The sequence below is a fragment of the Amblyomma maculatum genome, chromosome 1, assembly GCF_055883805.1.
Source record: "Amblyomma maculatum isolate TAMU_Amacu chromosome 1, ASM5588380v1, whole genome shotgun sequence".
NCBI classification, from domain to species: Eukaryota; Metazoa; Arthropoda; class Arachnida; order Ixodida; family Ixodidae; genus Amblyomma; species Amblyomma maculatum.
The window spans coordinates 477606160-477628620 of NC_139344.1; the positions used below are offsets into that span (position 1 = coordinate 477606160).

Below are 22461 nucleotides of genomic sequence, written 5' to 3' on the forward strand. Positions count from 1 at the left end.
CAAACCAAACCGAACTATTCCTATAAATTTCATACCGGCGTGCCCAGTCCTGTATGTGGTTTAAACAGGTTATACTGACAGACTATGTCCGGTAATAATCTCAGTCCCATTGTTTGTAAAGTACCTTCCTGCTGTAATTCTAAGGATTCAAATGGGTGAACCGACTGCATGCTAAACAGGGTGTTATTTACTATAATCTGTAAATGAAAGTAAATGAATAACCATTCAGACTAGCGTAGTGGCTTTAGGGCCATGCTAGTGTAAGTGCATCATGAGGAAGGACAATCTGGACGAGTCTTCAGCTGGAGTGAAGATAGCTGGAAAACGTATCAACAACCTTAGATAGGCAGATGATACCACTTTAATGACAGAAAGTGAAGTGGAACTCAAGAGACTTCTGATGCGCGTACAAGAAGAGAGTGAGAAGTTTGGGCTTATACTGAACATTAAAAAGACAAAGAGTCTTGCCCTGTCAAGTCCTGGAGCATCAAAGGACAAGAAGTAGAAGCTGTGACAGATTTTCTCTTCTTGGGCTCCAAGATTACCCCGGAAGGAGACTGCAGCCATGAAATTAGGAGAGGCCTGCTTCTGGGAGAGAGAGCCATGGTTAGCCTTGACCGCCTAGCAAAGAGCAGAGACATTAGACTGCCAACCAAGATCCGTATAACTCGTGCTATGGTCTTTACAGTTATGATGTATGGATGCGAGAGTTGGACTGTGAAGAAGGCTGACAGCCGAAGAAGTTACGCGTTTGAATTGTGGTGCTGGCGAAGACTCTTGAGAGTTCCTTGGACTGCCACAAGATCAAATCAGTCGATATTGTCGACTATAAACCCTGACTGCTCATTGGAGGGTCAAATTCTAAAGTTAAAGCAGCTACTTTGGTCATCTGATGAGAAGAGAGGAGTCGCTGGAGAAAGATTTGATGTTGGGAAAGGTTGAGGGTCGCCAGAGAAGGGGTAGGCAGCGAACGCGATGGTTAGATGGCATCCTCGAGGTGCTGCAGATGAAGGTATGTGATGTTAGGAAGATAGTGAGAGACCGGAAAGCGTGGCGTGACATGGTCCACAGGGTCACGAAGTGTCGCACACGACTGAACGACTGAACGTTACTTACTTAACTAAAAGCGGATGAACCCGCCATTTTTGGAACTGATACCGGAGAGAGCATTTCCGCTTCTCAACTGAAGCAGGGCTGATCGTGTAGCTCCCCCAGTAATGACCATACTGGAGCATTCCATCGCGCTAATAACCTTGAAAACATGGATATTATACATTACAACTTTCCTGTATATGTTAAAGGGCCACTGTCCAGGGTGTGACGTTTTAAGCAAAGGAGCTCAATGCTTCTATCGTGTACCGGAGGTAGTCTGTGCAAAATGCTAGTGACACGCACGCCGCGCAGCAACGAAAATACAAATCGAAGCTCTCTCATGCTCTCCTGCGGCAAGCCAGCTTCCCCGTTCCGTCGCTGTCTGAGGGTAAAGGATGGGTGTCTACCGCTCGCTTCGAACTTTTCCCTCGCCACGGCCGGACTGAATGCAGCGGCGCGCGCTCCCTCGTCCGTTTTATTTTTTTTTCGCGCGCGCAGAGTGCCACGCCACACCTCCCGCAAAACGCAGAGGGGGACGGGGAATTTGTCTTGCGGAGGCTAGACGACCGGGCAAGAGAGTGAAAAACCTTTGCGAGGAAACGGAAGGACAGAAACACGACAGAGTCCGGTGATTGCGGTGGCAGTAATTGCTTTACTAGTTGCTATTTTCAAAAACATTTTGCGGCCTTGCGTTCTGGGGTCGAAGTCTCACCGTCACCGGGGAAGAAAATATTTTAGACCGGAGGGTGGACAGTGGGCCTTTAACAAGGCGTTGATTCAGAAATAAGCTCCACCAGTAATGACCATACGGGAGCCTGTCATCGCGCTAAATAACCTTGAAAACATGTATATTACACATTGCAATTGTTCTGTATATAATAACAACGCGTTGATTCGGAAATACCTCGAAGACATGAAGCCATTGAAATGTGCGCTAGCAAGTAGCATGATCGCCGCAGTGATGAGGAGGGGGTGCGCCGATACGCGTAAGGCTACGAGCTCTCCTCGCGCAGAGAAGGAGAGGTTTCTCCAATATTAAGGCGAAAGCCTTAATGGCGCATACTAGCGGCGTCTGTCCGTCCATGCCTTAGAACAGTGAAAGCTGTGGCCTCTCCCCCGCACATCGGCGCTCTCCTCTCTTCTCTCTAACAACCACCTGCGCTGTGCAGGGGGGAGGGGGTGCAGCTGTGCATAGCAACCTTGACGTCTAGTGCCGGTGGGTGGGGCTCGCGCGCGCGTCGGCGTCAGCAGAAGGTGCGGCGATGCTCCCAATTTCTTTCTCTATGATGCTCCCTCGACCGACGTCTGGGTGCAGTCGAGTAAGTCAGCCGAATGGCGCCGAAGCGGCCTAAAGGCTGCTGTACGGTTGCTTTTTAGACTCGCTCCGCAGTGCGCACGTATGCGGGCGCACCGAGACGACCAATCCGGAGGGGCATACAATAGCGTGCAACCGCATCCCTCGTCCGCAGAAAAGTGGACTCATTCTCACCATTTCGGCCGCACGTGCTGATCAGCAAGGCGACCGGATTGCAGCTATTGGTTGCCCTGTAGGCGACGTCTCTGGCGCCTCCTCCTCGATCTCGCCAGGGCAACATGGCCGCCAGCGGTGCGAAGCGAAGCGACGAGCGAAGTAGTGGAAGTAGTGGTAGTGGTTGCTCGGCCGCAAAAAACAACATACTTAGCGCGCATTGCTAATACTAGTGTTCCTCTCACTGTGATTTCCCCTCAAGTCGGATCATATGCGCCACTGTTATCTGCGCTGAGCTGATTACAGTGATCTTCCAACCGGCAAAGTGTACTAGGTCGCACCGGTTTCACGATGTGTTTGTGATGATGGCTAGCCGTGAGGATCTTCACGGCCGACGGCCAGCAACAGTAGTTCACGGTGATTTTCATGAGCACGAATCGGCTCCTCAGCGCCTCTAAATGTGCTCGTGCATGTGTTGCGAAAGTGTTTACGACTTGAGCGACTGCCTCCTAGCAAGGAAGAGGACTGTCCATGTTTGCAAAGTTCGCCACACACTGTGTTTTCCAAATGCTGAAATTAACTTGGCGACAGCTAGTCTGGCACCCCTTCCACTTGTCGCAGTGACCGCAACAGAAACGAGCACACGACGTTGTTTCCGCGACGTGCCGATCACATGTGTTGATCGCGGTCCGTGTATGTGCTGCGCTTGCCGAGCCCCTGCCGTGCGAGCGCCGAGCCCTTCGAGGACGTTAGCTGCACGGCTTTCGGGCTACTAATATGCCACTATTCCGTGGTTTGCGCTTTGTGTTGATATGGCTGCTCGACGGCACTGTGTAAACTGAAAATATCGTGTACATTCACGGCAGCTGTCACTTTGAGAGTTCAGTTCAGTTCAGGCGTTCAGTCGTGTCCGACTCTTCGTGACCCTATGGACCATGTCACGCCACGCTTTCCGGTCTCTCACTATCTTCTTAACATCACATAGCTTCATCTGCAATGCCTCGAGAATGCCATCTAACCATCGCGTTCGCTGCCTACCCCTTCTCCGGCGACCCTCAACCTTTCCCAACATCAAATCTTTCTCCAGCGACTCCTCTCTTCTCATCAGATGACCAAAGTAGCTGAGCTTTAACTTTAGAATTTGACCCTCCAATGAGCAGTCAGGGTTTATGGTCGACAATATCGACTGATTTGATCTTCTGGCAGTCCAAGGAACTCTTAAGAGTCTTCGCCAGCACCACAATTCAAACGCGTCAATTCTTCGGCGGTCAGCCTTTTTCACAGTCCAACTCTCGCATCCATACATCACAACTGGAAAGACCATAGCACGGGTTATACGGATCTTGGTTGGCAGACTAATGTCTCTGCTCTTTACTAGGCGGTCAAGGCTAACCATTGCTCTCTTTCCCAGAAGCAGGCGTCTCCTAATTTCATGGCTGCAGTCTCCTCCCGAGGTAATCTTGGCGCCCAAGAACAGAAAATCTGTCACAGCTTCCACTTCTTGTCCATTGATGCTCCAGGACTTGATAGGGCAAGACGCCATGATCTTCGTCTTTTTAATGTTCAGTTTAAGCCCAAACTTCTCACTCTCTTCTTGTACGCGCATCAGAAGTCTCTTGAGTTCCACTTCACTTTCTGCCATTAAAGTGGTATCATCCGCATATCTAAGGTTGTTAATACGTTTTCCAGCAATCTTCACTCCAGCTGAAGACTCGTCCAGACCGGCCTTCCTCATGATGCACTCTGCATATAGGTTAAATAGGCAGGGCGACAGTATGCAGCCTTGCCTCACCCCTTTCCATGTTGCTATGTGATATATCTCCTTGCAACATCGGACTTTCCGGTCGCTTCCCGACACATCCACAACTGAGCGTCCTTTTGGCTTTAGCCCAGCCGCTTCATTCGTCCTGGAGCTACTAGGAATCTCCCTTTGTTCATCCCCAGTAACATGTGGGACGCCTTCCAACCTGGGGTGCTCATCTTCCGGCGCCATATCGATAATGGTATTGTGACTGGCCATAGGGTTTTCTTGGCAGGAAATACTGGAGTGGGTTGCTATTACCTTCTCCAGTGAATCACATTTTGTCAGAACTCTCTGCCGTGACCTGTCTATCTTGGGTGGCCCTACACAGCAGAGCTCACGACTTCATCGAGTTTCGCAAGCCCCTCCGCCACGACAAGGCAGTGATCCATGAAGGGGACTTCATGGATCATGAAGTACCTTCCTGTTTATTTTTATTTCCTGCTAGCGATGTGCACCTATGTCTGCAATAAGTATGTGTGCGATGAATTGGTCGACTGAACACTTCTGTATGTGATGGGATAAACACTTTATCACCCACATCAGGTCTTTAAAAAAAAGCAAGACGCGATGCCAAAAAGAAAGTACAGTATGGCGGGAGGTTATGCTTATGAAAAAAGGCACACCATATGCAACTGTGCCTCATGAAGTAGACACTTTGGTGTACCTAAGGCATGTTGAGCATGAAAACATATTTAGCTAAAAAGAAAGAAAACAATTGAAGAAATTTTTGTGATTACAATCTGCTTTCTTCCTGCATAACTTGGATGAGTTAAGTTCATTGGACAACTGCTTAGACAAATGGTGTGATGTGGGCTTTATACTGACATGACGCTGTTATGGAGTTGCACACGTTACATCCCATACTTGTTGATTTGACAGCTCTACTCTCGCCACACTGCATGCTAACTGAGTTTTATTGGTATTGAGTAGCTATTCAGCTGCATTTCTTTGCTAAGGGGTACCAATTGAGATATTTCCGATGCCATAAAAATCAGATGTCGTCGATGCTCATGTCCGTGCCTATTTGCTGCTTTCATTTTGCTGTGATGCTCATGCCTACTGAGTCATATAGATTATGTACGTTTGCGAACCTTACGACAATGTAGGATACATTATTAATTTTTTTATTCTTGCTGCATTTGCTGCTCGCCTAAACCTTTTTGCACCTTGCAAATTGATCAACTGGGTTTTCTCACATATCAGTTTGCGTTTACTGTATGGCCACCACTGCGCATGGTCTCATACCACATGTGCGAGGATTAATTACCATATCTTTTTATCGTGTTTTAAGCATGATCACATGGGTATTGGTTCTATAATGCTGATGTTGACCCACTATGACAGCTCTGCGGCATGGATGTAACACCTGAATTGCTGACACTGACGTCACATGTAACTTAATCTGAATTCATTCCTTTTCTGTTTGGATTGGATTTGCTGTTTGCATTCACAGGTTCACTACTCTGCTTTGCACCTAAGCAGAATGTTACCTTAGCTTTGCAGGACAAGGTTATAACAGAATGGTTACAATCTAAGTGGGCAGCTTAATTCATTTTGTGCAATGACTAGCAAATGAGCTGCCAAACCTTGGAGTGGCGACTTACTATTACAACATAAGAAAAAGTGATTTGGGAAGCAGAGTGTGTGAGTTGAAGGTCTCAATGTGCCCCACAATTCATGAATTCACAAAAATATAGTACACAGTGAAATGAACGGTATGATGGCAGTTTCACAGAGTAAGAGCCATGTTATTCAGTCTGTTTTATTTTCCTACGCAAATACAAAGAGCCTTAAAAGTCCTCACACTATAATATAAACCTCGGTACTACAGTGGCAGTTTTGTTTGCAAGCATTGCTGTGCTTATTAATGAAAAATATATGGGTCACAAAAATACATTTTAGCGAGGTGTAGCTGTAGATGTGAACGTATTTCATTTTTAGTTACGGTAATGACACACACAGCCAGGCTGTGTGTTTTTAAACTGTGGGATTCAAGAAGGACATTTCTCTTTGGAAAGTGTGTAAGATAATCACAGCACTGTGTTTCTTGGAACAAAAACTTGTTCAGTGGAAAATATGTTGGCTTAATTTGCTCTTAAAAATTTTACACAACACATTAAAATGGGTCTTGTGGAGCTGGCAAAAACACTGCTAAAGGCCAAGGACAGTAGGAAAGAATAAATGCAATTGTACTATGTAGCAATTCTTGTTCTTGTTTCTTCATGCAGTTTCCTCTTTTCTTTTTCCACAAGCTATCCCTACAGTGCACTTGGGATCAAGCCCTTTAGAATTTACTCAAAGTCACCTCATATACTTTGGCCTCAAAGTCCGCGCTGGGGTGGCGCAGTGGTTACGGCTTTCGGCTGCTGTTCCCAAGGATGCGGGATGGAATCCCGGCCTTGGCGGCCGCTTTTGGATGGAGGCGAAAAGTAAAGCACCCGTGTGCTGTGCGATATCAGTGCACGTTAAAGAACCCCAGGTGGTCTAAATTTCCAGAGTCCTCCTCCACGGCGTCTCTCATAGCCCAAGTTGCTTTGGTACGTTAAACCACGGAAACCAAACCAAACCATTGGCCTCAAAGTGCTGCTTATTCTCGTCATGATACCAGAAGCATACACCCTGTCACGGCTCCGGAAGGGGTGCGAGACACCTTCTCGAACCGAGGCAAAGGTAGTTGGAACTTTGACACCCAGCGTTAGCCGGTTATGTTCAGCGTTGCGAATGAGAACAGAGCCATGAAGTCAATGATGAAAAAAACAACTATATATTCTCAGCATTATACACAGGATTATACGACGCAAGCATTTACAGGCATTTAAAACAACACAGTTAAGGTAGCGTACATGAAAAAACTAGCAATTAGAAATACATCAGTCAAAATTCTCACGATCAAGATACATGCAAACTGAACACAGACGTTTAAAACAAGATAAGACGAGTGTAGAGAAAGTTCAGAAGAAACTAGGAAACGGGCATATTGTCCGACGAGCGCGGCGGCACTCCACTCACAAAGACGACGCAGATGGGGAGCTCTCGAAGGCGATGGTCCTTCCGGAGCCCTGAGGCGAAGTCTTCGTGGTGCGATGCGGCGGCGGTTCGGGGAGCCCGGGGTGCTTGGAGGCGAGAGGCGCACTGCCGTTGGGTCCGAGTCGGCTTCTTTTCTAGCCTTCGGTTGACAATGCGTAAGACACGCCCACACAACAGTTCCCTCCCCAAGTCAGGGTCCGTAGAAACAAACACGCACAAGTGCACACGCAGGAAGGGGCACGTAGGCCCCGCAACTTCCACACTGCATGGCCGCCATGTTGCGGATGAAAAAACGTAAGGAACAACCAAAACAACCAAAAGCGGATGCACGTCCGCCAACAACTTCGGCACTGCTAGGGGTCACTTTGCAAAACAGGCTGGAGGACGCCCCCGCTCGCGCACTGCGAGGGGGTTTCTCTAACTGCGCGGAAACTACCCTGCGAGGAGAACGCGCACGTACGCGTGCTCTTGACATTACCGACAAGGCAGAGACACATAGAATACACTGAAATATATCAATAAACTCTTTTAGAACACCGCATATGGTGAATTGTCATATTATGAAGATAGAAATGCTGCCACTTTTGTGACACACCCCCTTCCAATAAAAAGCATCTGATAAGAGACTACAGGACAGCTTCTACCATATCAATTACGACCACAGCTGCGTCACGACCGTTTCACTTGAAGCTGACCCCAGAGAGGCCACCAGGCATACCAAGTATCCCGGTTAAATTTAATCAAACCTTAAAATTAAAAAAAAACTTAAATTAGGTAGGGTGGTCTACGCTAGTGAAACTTAGTAACTTATTTATTGGTCCAAGGAGCAAAGCATCAGTTCTAAAGTTGTAGATAGTGCTGAAAAACCGCTACTCGCAATGTTTGCTTCATGTTATGATTTCCATATGTTATATCGGCGCAACGCTTATCAAGCTTGCTGTTGTCTTGCTACTGTGTGCCGCTTGGTTACTGTGTGCCGCTATCTGATGTACGCAGTCATGGTTCGCGTGTGCGACCGTAGCGCTAGCCAATAGCATGCCTCGGTTGCACCCAGGCTTCCTTTATAAACCGAAGCCACTGAATCCTTGTTGCTAGTATGTTCGTGTTACTGTCCGAATGAAGTCTTGCCTTCTCGGCGTCTCGGAATAACATGGCGACGAGGATGGGATCGGTCAGGAAGAGGCAGTGACCAAGCCTCCTGAAGAAACGACGACGACGACACGGAAAGCGGGAACATCAGTGATGAACACCACTCTGGGATGGTTGGGCGAGTTTTGCCCGGACTCTGGCAATTTCGACATCTACGTGGAAAGGTTTGACCTGTACGCAACAGCCAACGGAATAGACACAAGTAAGAAGCTGCAAGTCTGCTTAACTGTCCTTGGTGAAAAGGCTTATGTGACTCTGCGTAGCCTTCTGCTGCCGAAGAAGCCCACGGAAGTCAAGTACGAAGAAGCCACAGATGTTCTCCGACAGCACTATGCACCAAAGCGGTCAGTGGTTACCGAACGGTATCACTTCTACCAGCGAAAGCAAGAGTCGCACGAAAGCCTGGCACAGTTCATTGTCGAGCTGAAGAGACTGGCTGCCACGTGCTCGTTTGGAAGGTTTTTGGAAGAAGCGCTCCGGGATCGACTGATTTCTGGAATGCGAGCGGATTCTATCCGATGCCGTCTTCTTGCCCTGTCTGATGATAAAGTCATCTGGTAGCGAGTTTGCAAAATTTCTACCGCCTTGGAGACTGCTCAGAAAGACACCAGAGAAATGCTACCTGAGGGGTCAACCACCAGTCCGGCGGACATCTGATGGCATCGGGATTCCACCCCGCAAGGCCAGCGACACGCGACAAGGGAGGAGGCCCCTAGCAACGAGCAGCGTGCCCCGCAAAACGGCCCAAGGAAGCAACGTGGGAAAGGCACTGTTCGCGTCTGTCATAGATGCGGCGGACTGCATACGCCTGTGAGTTGTCCTTTCCTCAAAAGTGTGCTTCAAATGCTCGAAGCCGGGTCAGGTAGCAAAAATGTGCAAAACAAAGGTGGTGCACAAAGTTGAGGAGCCCTTGGCGGAAACTGACTTGCTTACAGTGTGTACGACGAACGAAGTTCGCGGCTCACCGCCTATTGTGCTTAAAGTAAAAGTAAATGGCAAGAAGATACCGATGGAATTAGACACGGGAGCCGCTGTGACAATAATGTCTGAAAGAGACTTTGATGAAAATTTTCCAAACTGTCCATGTTCGAAAGACGACATACGTCTAGGCGTGTATAACGGTACTTCACTCAAAGTGAAAGGCGTAGCAAACGTCAAGGTGTCTTATCAGAACCGAAGCTACGATCTGCCTCTGATGATAGCAAAGCAAGAAAATGGAGCTCGCATGCCGACGCTTTTAGGTCGTGATTGGATAACGGCACTAAAAGTTGACTTGCACAATGCTGTTCAGCAGTTGCAACGTGACGTTGATAACGTGCAGGATGGCAGGCAGATGGTAGCAGCGGAAGCTGAGAACAAGTTAAAACGGCTGTACAGTGATGTGTTTGAGCCAGGTTATGGTTCTATTCAGGGATTCACTGGTAGCATCAAAATGAAAAACGATGCGCAGCCAGTTTTTTGTAAGGCGAGACCAGTGCCATATGCATTGCGCGAACAGGTGGAGAATGAATTGCTTGAACTTGAGAAGGCTGGTGTGGCGTACAGAGTGAGGCACAGTGCGTGGGCTACACCGCTAGTGATCGTCCCAAAGAAAGCAGAATAGGATATGTGCGGATTACAGAGTGACGGTAAATCGGGGTATTGAACTCGACCACTATCCACTGCCTCTGCCAGAGCACATATTCGCGTCATTGGTTGGAGGGACCGTGTTCACTTTACTGGATTTGTCTAAGGCTTACCTGCAGCTTTGGCTGGATGAGCAGGCACAAGAATTGCTGACGGTGAACACGCACATGGGACTGTTCAGGTTCCGGCGACTGCCATACGGAGTGGCAAGCGCCCCTGCAATGTTTCAGGCCGTGATGGACCAGGTGTTACGAGACACACCTGGAACTGCCTGTTACCTGGACGATGTGTTAATAGCAGGTAAAGACCTGACGGAGTGCTATCACCGTTCCGAGCAAGTGCTACAAACGCTCAGTAAACACGGCATCCGGGTAAACCCAGGGAAATGCAAATTTTTCCAAGAAAATGTTTGTTACTTGGGACATGAGCTAGACAAGCATGGCGTACGCCCAACACCAGAAAAAGTAAAGGCGATTCGAGAAGCGCCTCAACCAACTAACGTGACTCAACTAAAGGCATTTTTGGGTCTAGTAAATTACTACGCCAAATTTTTGCCTGACCTAGCAAACTTGCTAGAACCTCTTCATCAACTGTTGCGCAAAGGCAGCACATGGAAGTGGTCGAACCAGTGTGACGCATGTTTCAGATGGTGTAAAAATTTGATCAGTGAAGACATGGTTTTGCAACTGTATGATGTAAAGAAAGAAATACAGCTGACATGTGACGCTTCTGCTTACGGCTTAGGCGCGGTGCTGTCGCAAGTGATTGAGGGCGTAGAGCGACCGATTGCGTTCGCATCTCGATCAATGACTCCCGCCGAGCGTAATTACGCGCAGGTGGAAAAAGAAGCTCTTGCTGTTGTTTTTGCAGTAAAGAAATTTCATAAATATCTTTATGGGCGTAAGTTCAACGTGATCACCGATCACCAGTCGCTCACCGCTATTTTTGAGGCAAAGCACCACACAAATGCAGTCGCTGCAGCTCGCGTGCATCGCTGGGGAATTTTCCTTGCAAACTACAACTTTCGCATTTTGCACAGAGCAGGAACAAAGATAGCCAATCAAGTGGGAAGGCTTATCACGCCTTCCACTGCCTGAAGCCGGTGACGAGGCAGAAGAAATATTTTATTTTTCGCCCGTTAGTAAACTCCCCTTAACTGCGAAAGATATCGAGCGGGAAACTGTGAAAGATCCAGTTCTTAGTACTGTTCGTGAAATGGTATGGCACGGATGGCCGCGTGCTGTGGACACACTTTATCAGCCTTTCTTCGTTAGGCGGTTTGAGCTTTCAGCCGATTGCGGCTGTTTGGTGTGGAACAACAGAGTCGTTGTACCGCAGTCGCTTCAAAGTGAAGTTATGTGCTTGTTACATAAACAACACATCGGTATCACAAAAATGAAAGCACTTGCGAGGTCAATGGTTTGGTGGCCACAGATAGACAACTGCCTCGAACGAGCAGTGAAGCAGTGTGAAATTTGTCAAAGCACCAAATCCGTGGGGCCACTAGCGCCGCTTTCATCTTGGAAGTGGTGCACAAGCAGTTGGGAGAGGGTACATCTAGACTTTGCTGAAAAGGAAAAAAAGATGTTTCTTCTAGCTGTAGATTCCTATTCCAAATGGTTGGAAATAAAAGTCATGACGTCAACGACGGCGCAAAGCACGATCGAAACGATGCGCTCGTTGTTCGCAAGTCATGGCCTGCCGATAGAGGTAATCACAGATAACGGGCCGCAGTTTCGTGCAAAAGAATTCGAGGAGTTTCTTTTGACAAACGGGGTCAAGCACACGCTTACTCCGCCATATCATCCTCAGTCGAACGGCTCGGCAGAACGCGCTGACCAAACAGTAAAACAGTCGCTGTTGAAGCAATTGCTGGAAGACCAGAAGAACAAAAGGTCCAGATCACTGCAGCACAGGATAGATAACTTTCTGTTCGCATACAGAACAACGCCGCACACATTCACCGGCCAATCGCCAGATGAACTGTTCTTGAGGAGGAAGTTGGGCACAAGGTTATCTTTGTTGAAATCGAATCTGCAAGATGCAATAAATGCCAGATCTGAGAGGAATGTTCGCAGTGCAAACAAGCGAAGGAGTTCACCTCGATCATTTGTTGTTTGTGATAGCCTGTTTGTGCGTTCAGTGCGTGGGGAACAGGTGAAGTGGCGTCCAGGCAGGGTCGTGGATGTGAAATCGGCAATGACATACCTTGTGGTTGTAGACGGACAGACGCGATTTGTGCATGCTGATCATTTGCGACGTTCTTTTGTGAAGCCAGCTGTTGTGAACGAAAGTGATACAGATTTGCCCCTTGCAAGTGACTTGCTCGAAAATGAACGGTCTCCTACAGCTGCCTCGAGCCAGCCAGTGTTGGATCAGAGTGATTGTGTTCCACTCGCAAGTCACGCTTAAAGTGCCTCAACGTCGGAACAAACTGATGCTGGGTTACGTGTGCTACCAAGGCGCAGCGCTCGTGACAAGCGGACGCCGGATCGTCTGACGTATGATAGATTCTGATTTTGTTGGAGGGGAAGTGTTATATCGGCGCAACGCTTATCAAGCTTGCTGCTGTCTTGCTACTGTGTGCCGCTTGGTTACTGTGTGCCGCTATCTGATGTGCGCAGTCATGGTTCGCGTGTGCGACCGTAGCGCTAACCAATAGCATGCCTCGGTTGCTCCCAGGCATCCTTTATAAACCGAAGCCACTGAATCCTTGTTGCTAGTATGTTCGTGTTGCTGTCCGAATAAAGTCTTGCCTTCTCGGCGTCTCGGAATAACACCATAGCTGGCTTGCTAATCGAGCTACCATATGACTAGCCTGCTCACACATATCTCTCACCCACATCATGCAAAGCCACAGCATGGAGAGCACTTCTGACAAGTCGATTTTTTGTCTGAGCCACGTTTCGGGACATTAACGAGGAATTCCTGTCATGCAGACACTTTATTTATTGAGTTTGTTGCCGTTCAAGACAGTAAAAAAATACGCAAAATAGAAGGCACCTTGGTGCAAACATTTCTGTCAGCTGTTTTGGAAGACAGTTTACTACTTGCTTATTGATACTAATTGTTCTTGAAGCCAATAGTTTAAATGTTAACTATATAGCCTTAATCATTATAAGGTTATATAATGAAACACCAGCCTAGGCCAGACAGCTCTCAACAGCCCGCAGCTGGATTAATTCCCTGGGCTAGGGCACATCGATTTTCTGAAAACTAGCACACCTTGCATATGACACACTGCATGTTTTTTTTTTCTTGTAGTTGTTTTAATGTCATAGCCACCTTCTGTTTTAAGTACACACAATATGCTAAGTATTGATTTCAGGAACTCTAAGATTAAAATAATGTGTTTTATTGCACAAACATTTCTTAAATGAAAATAAATTGCATTCACCCGACATCAATGCAGCATCATAAAGCAGCAGCACAAAGAGAGCCCTGTGGAACAAACATGTAGTAACAACATGGCAAACTGCAGCTAATATAATACTTTAATTGCCGACCTGGGCACTAATTACTCTGGCTGTGTTCCCTCATAGCAATTGCCAATAGCTATACATGTTTCATGCCGAACTCCTCATGCTTTAGCTTGCATGTTACAGTGCAGAACTGCATCTAAGAAATCAATCAGTCGTGAGTGAGCTGTTTTTCTCTTCAGTTAACGCCTTGAGTCTCCATTTCCTTTTCACACATCTGTCCCATATTTCACTTTAATTTTTGTTTAGGGGAATGTGGTGGGAGGAAAAAGAGAGCTTGCATTTGTTTGAGGCTAATCATTGGTAGATCCTCTTCCATAATTGTTATCTTTCCCGGGTTGCGCTGGTTCAGGCTCCACTAGATTTTTTTTGTAGCCCTTTTCTGTATTGTGAACCGTTATATCATTTCTTTTTGAATGTTTCTTTCAGCATTCATGATTTTACCGCCTGCTGAATATCGCCATTGCAGATTCTTGTATTTTATCCTCACTGCACACATATACCTTGGCATCAATGGGACCGGTGCGTGCTAGTCTTGCAACTTATAGCTTTTTATTGGGCTGACTTGCGCCCACAAAACAATAAAGCAAAACGGCTTCGTCAATAGTAGCCATTGTGCTCATCGGTCATCGAACTATGAATGCACGTTCATGCGACAGTGCACAATTTAAATTCGGCGTAGAAACATCTAGATAAATCAGCGAATACATACTAGAAAAGTCAGAAAAGGGGACAGACGATGCGGCGGCAGCTACGAACCGCGGTAGCAAAGGCCACATCAAATTTAGGGTGGTGGTCATGTAAGCACTCAAGAGCTGTACTGAAGCGCTACTCATTTTGTAGCTGACGAGACCTATGAGCGCATCAAAAACCACGCAATAGTGATCCCGAGGCAAGCGAACTGTGCCCATGAGAGAAGTGATTCGGGATCCAGACAGTGTGATCGGAAGAATTCAATGTGCCTCACAGTTCATGGGTTCACAAAAATATTGTCCACAGTCGAACGGTATAGTTATTTACATTCATTATTACAGTGCAAGGACGGCACAGAACAAGAGGAGGACACAACAGCGCTGTTGTGTCCTCCTCTTGTTCTTTGCCGTCCTTGCGCTGTAATAATGAATGTATGTAACCAACTCGCCCAAAATGTTGTATTATGGGTATAGTTAAATATCAGTTTCTTTCTTCTTCTTTTCTTTAACTTTCATTCCTCTCCCAATTAACCTGCACCGGAATTCACTCTAATTGCAGAATGCATAATTTATTTACACTATATACACATTGCAGTACTACTTCAGTCAGTCAGGGTGCGGCCTTTTGTCAGGGCACCCGAAACGAGTCTCCCTTGTCGTACTCTCTCGTCCCTGCGTCCACCGTGCTCCCTCCGACCCCTCTCTTCCTCCGAGAGTCCTCCTCGCCAGGTCCACGGCTGTGTTCGCTTCCCAAGCTTCCAGCTCCTCGGAGGTTCGAACATTTCCCAGAAGCCGCCGACCATTGAAGACACCCGCTCCCAGCCGCGGGCAGCGGCCAGCTCGGATGACACAGGCAGTGCGCCCTGCGGGAGCCCATAAATTTCTCCTCCTTGCCGTTCTCCCGGCACCGGTTCTCAGATCCCCGCCGCCGCGTCAGAAGGAAGGCTGCTCTGGTTTCGGGAATGTGTTGAGTCCACCAACACTTCGCGGGACGCACGGCACACACAAACGCAAGCACACATACGTCGCAGTCTTTCTATTCGTTCGTATTTTCTGCCCACGATCAGGGCGCGCGCACTTAACAAGTATGATGACAGTTTCACAGAGTAAGAGCCGATGGGATTCTTCTGTTTTACTTTCCTACTGAAATGAAAGAGCCTTGAAAGACCTCACACTCTACAATATAAACCTCGCTACCACAGTGCGATTTTGTTTGCAAGCATTGTCGTGCATAATAATGAAGAATACATGGGTCACAGGGCTCCAATAGCTTCTTGTTTATTGTCCAAGTACCAGACTTCCATGCCAATGAAGCGTAAATGCATTGAAAGTTTCATCTGCAGGAAAACTGCTCGTATTAAGAGTCGTTCATGTCCATATTAACAGGGTCTATGTTAACGAGGCACTGTATATGTGAACTTTTCCTTTAGTTAATGAAATGACAGTCAAGCTGTGTGTTTTTAAACTGTGGGACTCAAGAAGGGCATTTCTCTCTGGAAGTCTGCAAGACGATTACAACACTGTGCTGCATGGAACAGAAATTGTTGATTGCAAAATAAGTCGACTTAACCTGCCGTGAATACTTTTACACAACACATTAACATATGTCCTGTTGTGCTGGCAAAAAAATACTGCTAAACGACAAGGTCAGTAGGAAAGAATAAATTCCACAGTACAGGGAAGCAATTCTTGTTATTTTGCTGTCTCTTCACACAGTTTGGTCTTTTGTTTAGCCACCAGGTATCCCTACAGTGTACTTGCACCAAGATCTTTGAAAGTTACCCAAGTTGAAGGCAGTACAAAGTACAGGAAGCAGTGTGTATGTGTACTTGTAATGCACACTGTATAATCACCCACATCATCATACATTGGTCTAAAGTGAGTCTTGCTAATAGTCCCCAGTTACTTGGCAAATTGAACACAGACAAGAATGCATACAGAGTTAAATGAAGAGGCAAACTTCAATACACAGCAAAGGATGCCAGTGAAAGATGCAAGCCACAGGTGCCCTTTCTTTTTCCTCGGTGTTCTTTCGCCTAATCCAACATGGCCTTTTCCAAGTTTCTGATGCTTTTTGATACATTGCCTTTTGTTCTTCGAAAAGCAAACTAAAAACGAAAGAAGCTATATTAGGCTGAAAATGTTATTCGTCGGCAACCAAAATCCCTTCTGAAAGTTTTGGATATAAAAGGTAATGACACCGCTTAGTAATTAGCAATGTTATCTATTGTCTTGTGGTTTTGAAAAGAGAATCACCGTTACATTCAGCCTTACTATTTTTACTTCTCAGGACAACGCCAGAAATATGACTGTAAAGCTATGTGCGTACATACGCATGCATTCTGCGCACACACTTGAAGGGCTTAACATTTCATCTCATTCTGTTGCATCATAGGTTTCATCCCCAAAATATGCTTTTGCAAATTGTGCTTGAGATTACAGGTTTGCTTGCAGTAACAACAAAGCACGGCTACTCACCCATATGCCATATTTTCTAAGCGCTAAAATGAACTTGTGCTTGTCGTGTCTCGTTCTCATGGCTGCAGTGATTGCTGCCAATGTTAGCGCAGAACACTATGTTTAGGCAAAGGTTGCTGACCTCCCCAACTCTCTTTTCATTTTGCATTAGTCACTTCCTACCGTGCAGTGGAAAAAAATTAGACAACAAATATTGCCAGATAATCTGTGCTTTTATACCTATCACAGGCCGTTTATAATGCCAGCGGGGCTTTTAGTTACAATCGCAGCTATGCAGTATACAGTTTTGTTTTATACTGTGCTGTCTACATGCGGTTTCTTAAGGATGCTTGTGTATTTTGCCTCTTTTTATTGCAGTTTGCATACATTGCTTACTATTCTGTAGAGCTAGTCTTTCTTTATGCCAGCTTTTCATTTTGTGGTTTATTAGAAGGACCTAAAAACATTAACTGTAAATTCGGTGCACAGTGCTATTCAAGTAATAGTTTTCACCCGCGTTGCCATTTCAAGATTGTGCGCACATCTAGAACAAATAAACTGAATTTAATTGACCGCAATAGAATAACTTGCACCTATAGTACCTGGAAAATGAATATCAATGGCAGCCTTTTTTCTGTGCTTACAGGCACTAATGGAAATACTTTTTTAGGCCATTGAGCACAGAGTCGAAGGGAGGTTTTTTGCATTTGTTAAAATCTGTGCTCAAAGTGGAACTGGAAAGCAGAACTTGTTATCCACTTGAAGAAGTGGATAACTTGCATTAACAACTAAATATGACTGAAGTTTTGAATATTAAGGACCTTGTATACACTTTTCACCAAATCTCATGCCTCAACCAGTCAACACCTGAACGCTTTGTAGAAACATAGCGTCCAATCTTATGTCTACTCTCAGCCAATGAGCACTTGAAAATAGAGCCAATTATAAAGCCAGTCTATGCGGGTTAATTTAGACTAAAAAAGTGCCTGAACACATATCAAGATGTTAGTAAAGTCACAATCAGGAAGCACCAATTTTACTTTCGTATGGGTGCTTCACAGTGTTCTCTGACATTTGCAGCTGATTTTGGTCCACAATATTGAGTATGCCTCTCCAACAGTTCCACCTTATACTGTGGCCTTATAGAGCAAAGGCACATAACCGCTTGACTTTTCGTACGCCTCATAAGCAAACAGTAAACAGCCATGGCGCATATAGCATTCCGTGCTGCCTGTCCTCATCATGATCCCAAGGGCATACAAACCCCAATACCATGCATCTGATTTGAGCACTGCATATATGCCACTAACATTATTTATACTGGCTCAGTTTATGCACTAGGTCTCAATACAGCCTGACCTGTAAAGAATGTATTGGTAATCAAGAATGATACTTCACTTCATATTGAAGAAAATGTATTTTGTCCAATTGATTTCTAGAGATAAAATTACACCTGCATCCGTGTAGCTCGTGAATCCGTCTAACCGCACGAACAAATGTAATACACATCCTTCAACATGCATGTCAATGAAAAGGTATATTGACTAGTGGAGTGCTAAATAGTAATCATGGGGCCAGTTCTTTAGGCACATCTCAAGAGTACAAGCGGATGCTGGAAGCAAAGACTCTGTATTTGTAGATAAAAAGTTTGCAGAATGTCTGCCTGTTTGTTCAGCAGAGCACTGTTACATGCTATTGTATGCATTTCCAATGAGCAGTGTAACCAAAGCGGATGTCACTTTTCTTTGCACAGTAACCTTGAAGCTATAGTCACTATGATCTGGCTAAGTATGACATAGTCCATGTCATGCATACCTCTTAAATATGCGAGTAATCAATCCCTTACATGTCATGGCAGAGGCAGTCTAAGGGTTTGGTTCTAGGGGGAGCGAAAAGACTGCCTTTGTCTGTGAAATGCTCGTGCTCTGTTTTGAAACAATAAATCATCACCATCATCAGCCTGATTATACCCACTGCAGGGCAAAGGCCTCTCCCATATTTCTCCACTTAACCCGGTTCTGTGCTAGTTGCATCCACTTGACCCCTGCGAACTTCTTAATCTCATCCGCCCACCTAACTTTCTGCCGCCCCCTGCTACGCTTTCCTTCCCTTGGAATCCAATTTGTTACCCTAAGCGACCATCGGTTATCCTCTCTTCGCACGACACGTGCTGCCCATGCCCATTTCTTCTTCTTAATTTCCACTAGAATGTCGGTAACTTGACTTATTTCTCTGACCCACTCTGCACGCTTCCTATCTCTTAATGTTACCCCTACCACTTTTCGTTCCATAGCCCTCTGGGTTGTCCTCAACTTAGGTAGAGCTCTCTTGGTTAGCCTCCACGTTTCAGCCCCATAGGTGAGTACAGGCAAGATGCATAAATGGGGAACAACAAAAATGTTTTACGTTAACTTATTCTTTTCATGCAACTGTTATACATACATCAGCGATATTCATATATGTAATCATTTTATATTTAACTTAATATATTACAGCTGTGATGCTTCCTAGGTCATTGTCTTGATTTCGGAATTAACCAGAAGGAAATTTTACTTGTTACAAAAAGCTTCTTAAGAGAGAGAAGGGGGGGGGGGGCATCGGCCTCATAGGACCACCACTGTATCATGACCATTTCACTTGAAAGTGACGCCTAGAGGAAAGCTTAAATGCAATCAAACCTTTAAATAAGACAGAGTAGCCTAAGCTGGTGAGAGCATCTGAAAAATGTTCAGTTGTCTGTCCTAATTAAGGATAGAGGGGCTTTAGTCTGCCATACTTCCAGTGGCTTTTCATTTGTTGTGGCTACCCTATTAGCAAAAATAAATAGTCTTCAGTTTTTATTTATTGGCCTCAGGAACAAAGCATCAATTCTGAAGTTGTTAGTAGTCTAGAAATAGAGTTGCGTGCAATGTTTGCATCAAGGTACGATTTACATAACTTTATTTACTAACCTCCAAACAGAGCTATCATTTGACTAGCTGCTCCCGCATATCTCTCACACAGGGCACATAAAACACATCATGGAGAGCATTTCAGTCTCGGGACATTGAAGTGGAATTGCTGTTATGCAGAAGTTTTCGTGTTGTTCTTGTTCCAATTTTAAGATCATGAAAAAAAAAAGCGTGAAGTAAAGGGCACCTAGGGCCAAATATTTTTTTTAAGATAGTTTACTGCTTCTCCATTGATGCTAGATTTCCTTGAACCAATAGTTGAAATGGTAATTATATAGTCTTAGTCATTAAAGGTTTCATAATGAATGCTCCATAATGAAACTCGAGCCAGGCAACCCTCAACAGCCACAGCTGGTGCGCCTAGCTAGTGAGCTAGCTAGGCACACAAGCTTTTTTGAAAGCTAGGACAACTAGTGTATAAAACTCTCCAAGGCTTTCCTTTAGTTCTGTTAATGTCATGGCAGCTTCTGTTTTAAACATATTACACAATATGCTTTTTGTTTCTGCAACTCTTGAATTAAAATAATGTGTTTAGTTGCACAGAAATTTCTCAGCAGGAAATAAAGCATTTACTCGACAACTAGTGCTTTCGTAAAGCAGCAGAAATGCCCTGTGGAACAAATATGCAGCAACAACAGAGGCAAACTGCAGGTGATGTAAATATACCTTAATTGCCAGCCTTGACAACTATCCAGCTTTTATTCCCACATAGGAATTGCTATACATATTGCTGAAGTTCTGATGCTTTAGCTTGCACACATCAGAAATGAACTGAATCCAAGTAATCAGTCAGTTGGCAGTAAGCTGTTTGCCCATGCGTGCTGGCTCTTCAAGTAGTGTCCTTCGGTCTGCCAATTTCGTTTTCACACTTCTGTTCCATATTGTACTGTTTGTCCTCATGAAGAAAGGGTGGGGGCGGAAGAGAGTTTGCCCTTGTTCATTCTTGAGGCTATTCACCAGTAGATCCCTCTCCATATCTGGCTACCTTTCCCAGCTGTATCTGGGCCGGTTCAGGCTTGACTACATTTTTTGTTGCCCTTTCGTTTACATCTCAAACTGTCATAGCATCCTTCTTCAGCTCTCACTTCAAAAGTACCTTTCTGTTGCTTTGTTTTTATTTTCTGCTGGATATACGCATGTATATTGTGAGCCCTCCACGGATCTTCTTTCATTTGTACATACCATGATCTTCTTCTTCCTCTTGTACATACCATCATCATCGTCCCGCGGCGCTGGCTCCGGCACGCGCTTGGGTTCTGTCCATCGGAATAAAACGCCAGACACGGCATCCGTTGCCTTGCCGTCTCGACGTGGCCTTCTTCCACAAGTGGTGGAGGTAAGACTTGATCCCCTTCCGGTTTTGTGCCCTGCCTCTCGCTGGAGCTGCGTTCCGGTCGCTGTTTACCGCCTGCCACCATCGTTATGTCTACCGAGAGTACCCACGAATCGGCAGGACCCTCTACCTCGGCTGCATCACCCCCTCCGACTGTGCCCACACGACAACGCGACCCGCCGCTGTTCGCTGGTCGTCGCGATGAAGACATCGATGACTGGCTGGACACCTATGAACGATGCAGTAACTACAACCGGTGGGACGATGCTCTAAAATTTCTGAATGTTTCTTTCTACCTCATTGAGGTCGCCAGAACCTGGTTTATTAACCGCGAACCCCACACCACTAACTGGACCACATTCAAGCAGCAGTTCCGCCAATATTTCGCGACCCAGCAGTTCGGACTGAGGTCGCGAAGAACAAGCTCGCTTCTCGCCTCCAAGGTCCCGATGAGTCGTACGCGTCTTACATAGAGGCCATACTTGCACTTTGCCGGCGAATTAGTCCCACCATGCCGGAACCTGAACGCGTACACCACATCTTGAAAGGAATTAATTCTGTGGCTTATAATACCCTGATTGCCCAGAATCCTACTGTTGACGCCATTATTGCGACCTGCCAACGCATCGACCAGCTGCAGTCCTCCCGATTGCAGCCCGGCATTGCTGCTGGCCCGACCTCTGCTGACCTGGATCTGCGGGCACTGATTCGAGCCATCATCCGGGAGGAGCTCCAAGCCCTCAAGCCTGTCTGTCGACATGGGTGCGATCATCCTTCCGTACCTTCTAATGACGCCGGTCTCCGCAACATCATTAAAGATGAGCTTGCAACCATCACCCGACCTATCGCGTCCGACCCTACTGCACCCCGCCCAGCATCGATTTACGAGCACGTCACAGCATCACCCCCTCCTTTTGTTCCGCCGCCCCAACTGGCATCGCCCTACAACCACATCAACGCCGTGACGACGGCTCAGCCTACGCCACCCTACTACGCACCTTGGCGCCCCTCTCGCCCAGTGTGCTACTACTGTGGAATACGAGGACATATATCCCGCTTCTGTCTTCGACGTATTCAGAACGAGCGGCGTGGTTACGACGCCTTCGAAAGTGACGTACCCTCATATCAGCGACGGCCTAATCCCGGCCCACCTCGTCGATCCTCTCCACCGCCGGTATCCTCGTCTGAACCAAGTGGTGCCCATGTATCCCGACGCCGGTCCCTTTCCCCATACCGCCGCTCTGTTACTCCACTTCGACCAGCAACAACTGTTCCTATCCGTCACTCGGAAAACTAAGCGATGCAATTTCCGGAGGTGAAACTGCACTCTGCGAACTAACCAAAAGTCCTCCTCATCGCCCGTAAAATATGATTTCCGTTTCA

General features: G+C 46.4%; 1 protein-coding gene and 1 pseudogene across 4 annotated transcripts in view; both read left to right on the forward strand.

Annotated features, from left to right (window-relative positions):
- Positions 1-22461, forward strand: part of LOC146210046 (complement factor B-like) — a 455586-nt gene that overhangs the window by 124618 nt on the left and 308507 nt on the right. The gene's annotated exons all lie outside the window — the stretch shown is intronic.
- On the forward strand, positions 8481-13489 carry LOC146210049 (uncharacterized; annotated as a pseudogene). Its single transcript, XR_014708061.1, has 2 exons — positions 8481-9350; positions 12517-13489. The product of XR_014708061.1 is annotated as an uncharacterized LOC146210049 (transcript).